Source organism: Myotis davidii, unplaced genomic scaffold (genome assembly GCF_000327345.1).
Source record: "Myotis davidii unplaced genomic scaffold, ASM32734v1 scaffold756, whole genome shotgun sequence".
Lineage (NCBI taxonomy): Eukaryota > Metazoa > Chordata > Mammalia > Chiroptera > Vespertilionidae > Myotis > Myotis davidii.
The window spans coordinates 153048-158287 of NW_006287550.1; the positions used below are offsets into that span (position 1 = coordinate 153048).

The 5240-nt window shown below is 34.8% G+C and overlaps 1 pseudogene; it reads right to left on the reverse strand.

The window, feature by feature from the left end:
* Positions 1-4208: 4208 nt before the first annotated feature.
* On the reverse strand, positions 4209-4714 carry LOC102766153 (annotated as a pseudogene).
* Positions 4715-5240: the final 526 nt, after the last annotated feature.

Genomic DNA, 5240 nt, shown 5'->3' on the forward strand with positions numbered 1-5240 from the left:
ACTGTGTTTTTGTCGCTCGAATGAATTTTATTATTTCTTCAAGGTTCTTCACATATGTACACTTTAAGAGATATCAAGTAGGTGTAACATGTTCTCAAAAAATTAGGGTTGGCACTCAAAAGAATTTTGAGTCAGAGATTTTGCTGGTTTTGGCACACACTCACAAAAAGGTTGCCCACCCCTGCCCTATACCCTTCTCCACCTATCCCCAATCCCCTTCCTTGGCAATCACCAAATTGTTATCCATGTCCATGAGGATTTTTCTATATATCTTTTCTTTTATACTCCATCCCTGCCAACTTCCAGCCCTCCCCATCCCTATGGATGTCAGTTTGCTTTCTAAGAGTGTCTCCATTTTGCTTGTCAGCTCATTAGATGCCACATATGAGTAAAATCACATGGCTTCTATTTCTCTGACTGGCTTATTTCACTTAGCATAATGCTCTCCAGGTCCCTCTATGCTGTAGCAAAGTGTAAGATTTCCTTTTTTTATGGCTGAGTAGTATTCCATTGTGTAAATCTACCACAGCCTTTTTATCGGCTCATCTACTGATGAACACTTGGGCTTCTACCAAATCTTTGCTATTGCAAATAACACTACAAATGAACAGAGGGGTGTATATTTTCTTTCAAATAAGTGTTTCAGGTTTCTTTGGATAAATTTTCAGAAATGAAATCACTGGGTCATAAGGCAATTCCTTTTTTAATTTTTGAGATTACTCTATATTGCTTTCCATAGTGGCTCCACCAATTTGCATTCCCAGCAATAGTGCATGAGGGTTCCCTTTTCTCCACATCCTCACCAACACTTGTTTGTTGATTCATTGATGATAGTCATTCAGACAGGTGTGAAGTGATATTGTTTTCACTTGAATTTCTCTAATGATTAGTGACATTGAGCATCTTTTCATGTGTGTATGGGCCATCTGTGTGTCCTCTTGGAGAAGTGTCTATTTAGGGTCTTTACTTATTTTTTTCTTTATCCTCACCCGAGGAAATGTCCATTGATTCTGTAGAGAGATGAAGGAGTGGGGAGAGAGCAAGAGACGGAGAGAGAGAGAGATGTGAGAGAAAAACATCAATTGATTGCCTCCTGTATGTGCCCTAAACAGGGATCAACCCAAAACCAAGGTTTGTGCCCTGACAGGGAATTGAACCCACAAACTTTTGGTGTATGGGACAATGTTCCAACCAACTGAGCCAACTGGCCAGGGTTCTTTGCCCATTTTTAATTAGATTATTTATATTTGGTGCTGAGTTTTATATATTTTTTAGATGTTAAATACTTTTCAGATGTATTGGTGAATATGTTCTTGCATTCAGTGGGTTGTCTTTTTATTTTATTGATCATTTCCTTTGTGGTGTAAAATCTTTTTAGTTTGAAGTAGCCCTGTTTATTTTTTCTTTTATTTCCCTTGCCTGAGGAGATACATCAGAAAAAATATTGCTACAAGAATTGTTTGACATTTTATGTTTTCTTCTTGAATTTTTATGGTTTCAAGTGCAAAATTTAAGTCTTTAATTCATTTTGAGTTTATTTGTGTGTATGGTATAAGAAGGTGGTCTAGTTCCTTTCTTTCCTTTCCTTTCTTTCATTCTTTTTTCACCTATTTGACCAATTTTTCTAACACCATTCATTGAAAAGACTATCTTTACCACATTGTATGTTTTTCCTCCTTTGACAAATATTAATTGACTATAAAAAGTGTGGGTTTATTTCTGGGCTTTCTATTTTTTTCTACTGATCTGTGTGTATATTTTTATGACAGCATAGTGCTGTTTTGATTACAACGGCCTTGTAGTATAGTTTGATATTTGGTGGTGTGATTTCTTCAACTTTTTTCTTCTTTCTCAAGATTGCTGTTGTCATTTGCGGTCTCTTGTGGTTTCATATACATTTTGGATTATTTGTTCTAGTTCAGGAAATATGCCAAGAAACTTCAACTGCTGCCTGTGGGGAGGAGGACCAGCCTTTTTTGATTTTTTATCCTTCCTACCAGTCTCCATGTGGCTTCTTCTATAAATCCTTGTTTATAAGACTTCTCTTCATACAGTCTGCAGTTGATTATTCAGGATGATTTTTCTATAATTTAGTTGTAATTCCAGTTTGATTCTGAGAGGAGGTGAGTGTTGCTCCCACATACTCTGCCACCATCTTGGATAGTTCTAAACTTTTAATTTGTATATTTTTCTTCTTGAATTTAACTAACTAGTGTAGATATTTTAAAGCTTGTGTCTGAAAGAACTACCCACATTGGGAATTATTACATGTCTGTTTCTATTATTTCTAGTCTCTCTTGATGGGCATTTATGCAAAATTTATTGCTAATCATGATGCTGTGGTATAGGCAATTATAAAAATTTACATTTGTAGACCACATACTAGTGTTGGGTAGTTTTCCATATTACATTTAACTTTTTTTTTTTTTTTACCAATCTCTACCACTATAATTAAATATTTAGCCAGCCAGTGTGGCTCAGTGGTTCAGTGTCAACCTATGAACCAGGAGGTCATGGTTTGATTCCCAGTCAAAGCACATGCCCAGGTTGTAGGCTCAATCCCCAGTAGGGGGCATGCAGGAAGGAGACAATCAATGATTCTCTCTCATCACTGATGTTTCTATTTCTCTGTCAACTTTCCCTTCCTCTCTGAAATCAATAAAAATATATTTAAATATTTAACCATTTTACAGATAACAAACTGTGGTACAGGGAATTTAAAGTGCTTGATTCTAAGCTCATATTCAAGTTTCATCATTCTGCTATCAGCAAATATTCTCAATCTCTCTGCTACCATATATTTATTAAAACAGAAAAAATATCCAAACCTTTCTGTCATTTGGTTATTTTGCCTACTGAGTAAGTTCCAGAAATAAAAATTATAGCTAAATTAAAATTAGATTAGAAAGTATCTTTTTTTGCTAAAAAAGCACTTGTCATTATCTTCTTTTCTCACTATAATGCTATGGCTAGATATTTTGATACCTCCATTTAATAAATGAGGAAATAGTCAGAGAAAGGCTAAGAAATTTGTTTCAATGTCCATAGTTAGATACAGCCAGAATAAAATGTCAAAATCAAATTAGTGTAACTGTAAAACTTAGGTTCTTGATTTTTGTTCTATGCTTTCTCTCATATATATTTTATTTTATTTTTTAGAAGTTATCTACTTTGAAAAGCTCAGATAATTTTATTTTACATTTTAAATATACTTTTATTGATTTTAGAGAGGGAGAGGGAGTGATAGAAACATCAATTATGAGAATCATTGATTAGCTGCCTTCTTCATGCCCCTACTGGGGAATGAGCCCACAACCCAGGCAATATGCCCTGACTGGGATTGCACTGTGACCTCCTGGTTCATAGGTAGACACTCAACCACTGCGCTACCGTGGCCTGACAAAAGTTCAGATAATTTTAGTTGTTTTCCTGGCCTCCTATCTTCTCAGAAATTAAGAGTTTAAATAATTTAAAAAATAAAAAAATTATCCTTCTTCCTTAACTGAATAAATATATTGGCTTTAATATAAAATTACATGATAAAAGGACCCATTTTTAAGGGCATTAAATTTTTCTTGTGGGAAAACAAGAAAATATCAATACACCACTGCTTAAAAAAAAGTGAGATAGGTAATCAGGACTCTTTCTAGAGAAGTATCTATTGTTCAACTATAATTATTTCTTCTAAGATATCCAACTGGAATGTAGGATGGTTCTGTCCTACAGCATTCTAAAATACAACCTCTCTTAAAATACACAAAGAAAATATATGTCTTAACCAATTTCTAGGGAAAGCAAAATCTTGATTGTAAAAATTCTCAAATTATCATTTTTTTCTCCCAAATTGGATTCAATAAGATGCGAAGGCTTCAGAATCTCTTGGCTGCTGTTTACATCATTGATCCCTCTTAGAACGAGGCTGGAGAGCTGGCATTCCATTGGAAGGGGTGAGGCACCTGTTGCTACAGCAATGAATTAATAAATAAGGAACCATTCTTGCTACCTGAAGAATTCTTTGACATTTGAATATCTGGTTAATACAGACCAAGGCTATGCCTTGATTTTCCATTTGTGGAAAAGTCATACTTTACGTCAAAAATTTCTGTTCTGAAAATCATCATATATCATGAGACTGTATAATTTATATCATGGTATCATCTCAAAGGGAAGAGAAAAAAACCGTTCTTCAGAGGAGTTTTTTCTTTATCTTAAATCTCAGTGATCACAAAAATGTCTGGTTTCTCTTCACTATGGATCTGCATGTTTGAATACATTATTGCCTTGATTTCAGTTCCCTGAAGATGCTTGGACAATGAGAATTCTTCTCTCCACCCAATTGACCATAATTTGAAATTTACTTGATCAAGACTAAGTACTTTCACTTCCTGGGGTATGAAGAATTCATCAGCACTGAACTTATAAAGCCACTCATCCAAAAAGTGAAACAGAAGAGACTGTAAATCATCTCCCTGGGTCTCTACTTCTATTGCTTGGAGAGGGTCCACCGTACCTCAGTATCTGTCATGGAACCAAACATGGCCATTGCCCATTGCTCGAAAGCTTCCTTCAGAGTATCTCCCTATGGGTGTAGCTGGACATCCGCTGTATGATCCAAATACTCGTACCTCTGATTGACTGGAGGATACTTGGCCTTGGTCACCTTCTGTTTCTCATTCAAATGGTAGTCCCGAATGTCTTCCTCTTCCTGCACCATGACTCTCTCATATACATTTTAAAATAGTTACTGAAGTTATAATATTTTTATATTTATTTTCTTATTAAGATATTTCACTTTTTACTGAAGGCATTCATCTACTACAAACACATGTCATAATAATATACCACAAACACGTGTTGATATACAATATTCATATTAAAATGCTAGCATTCATCAAATTCTGTGAGTTCTCTTAGAGAGTGAGTGCCTCATTGGCTCTTACAACCAAAACTTAGCCTTGAGGTGGCATAATTTTTAATTTCAATTCAAGCCTAAGGAGGAAGCTGCACTAACTCATCTTTTGAAAATGTGCTTAGAGTATGTTTATGAAGAACAGTCTGTTGTATGTTTCATAAGTTCCCTGAGAAGACTAGTATATTCAGATAAATTTCATATGACTCTAAATGTGATTGCTACAAGACTTAAAATAAGATTTTAAAGGTATAATTTTTCATTTAGGTTATCTTAAAGTCTCTGAGACATGAATATATGAAAATTTGTGATTAATAAGAGGTGCCTTTAT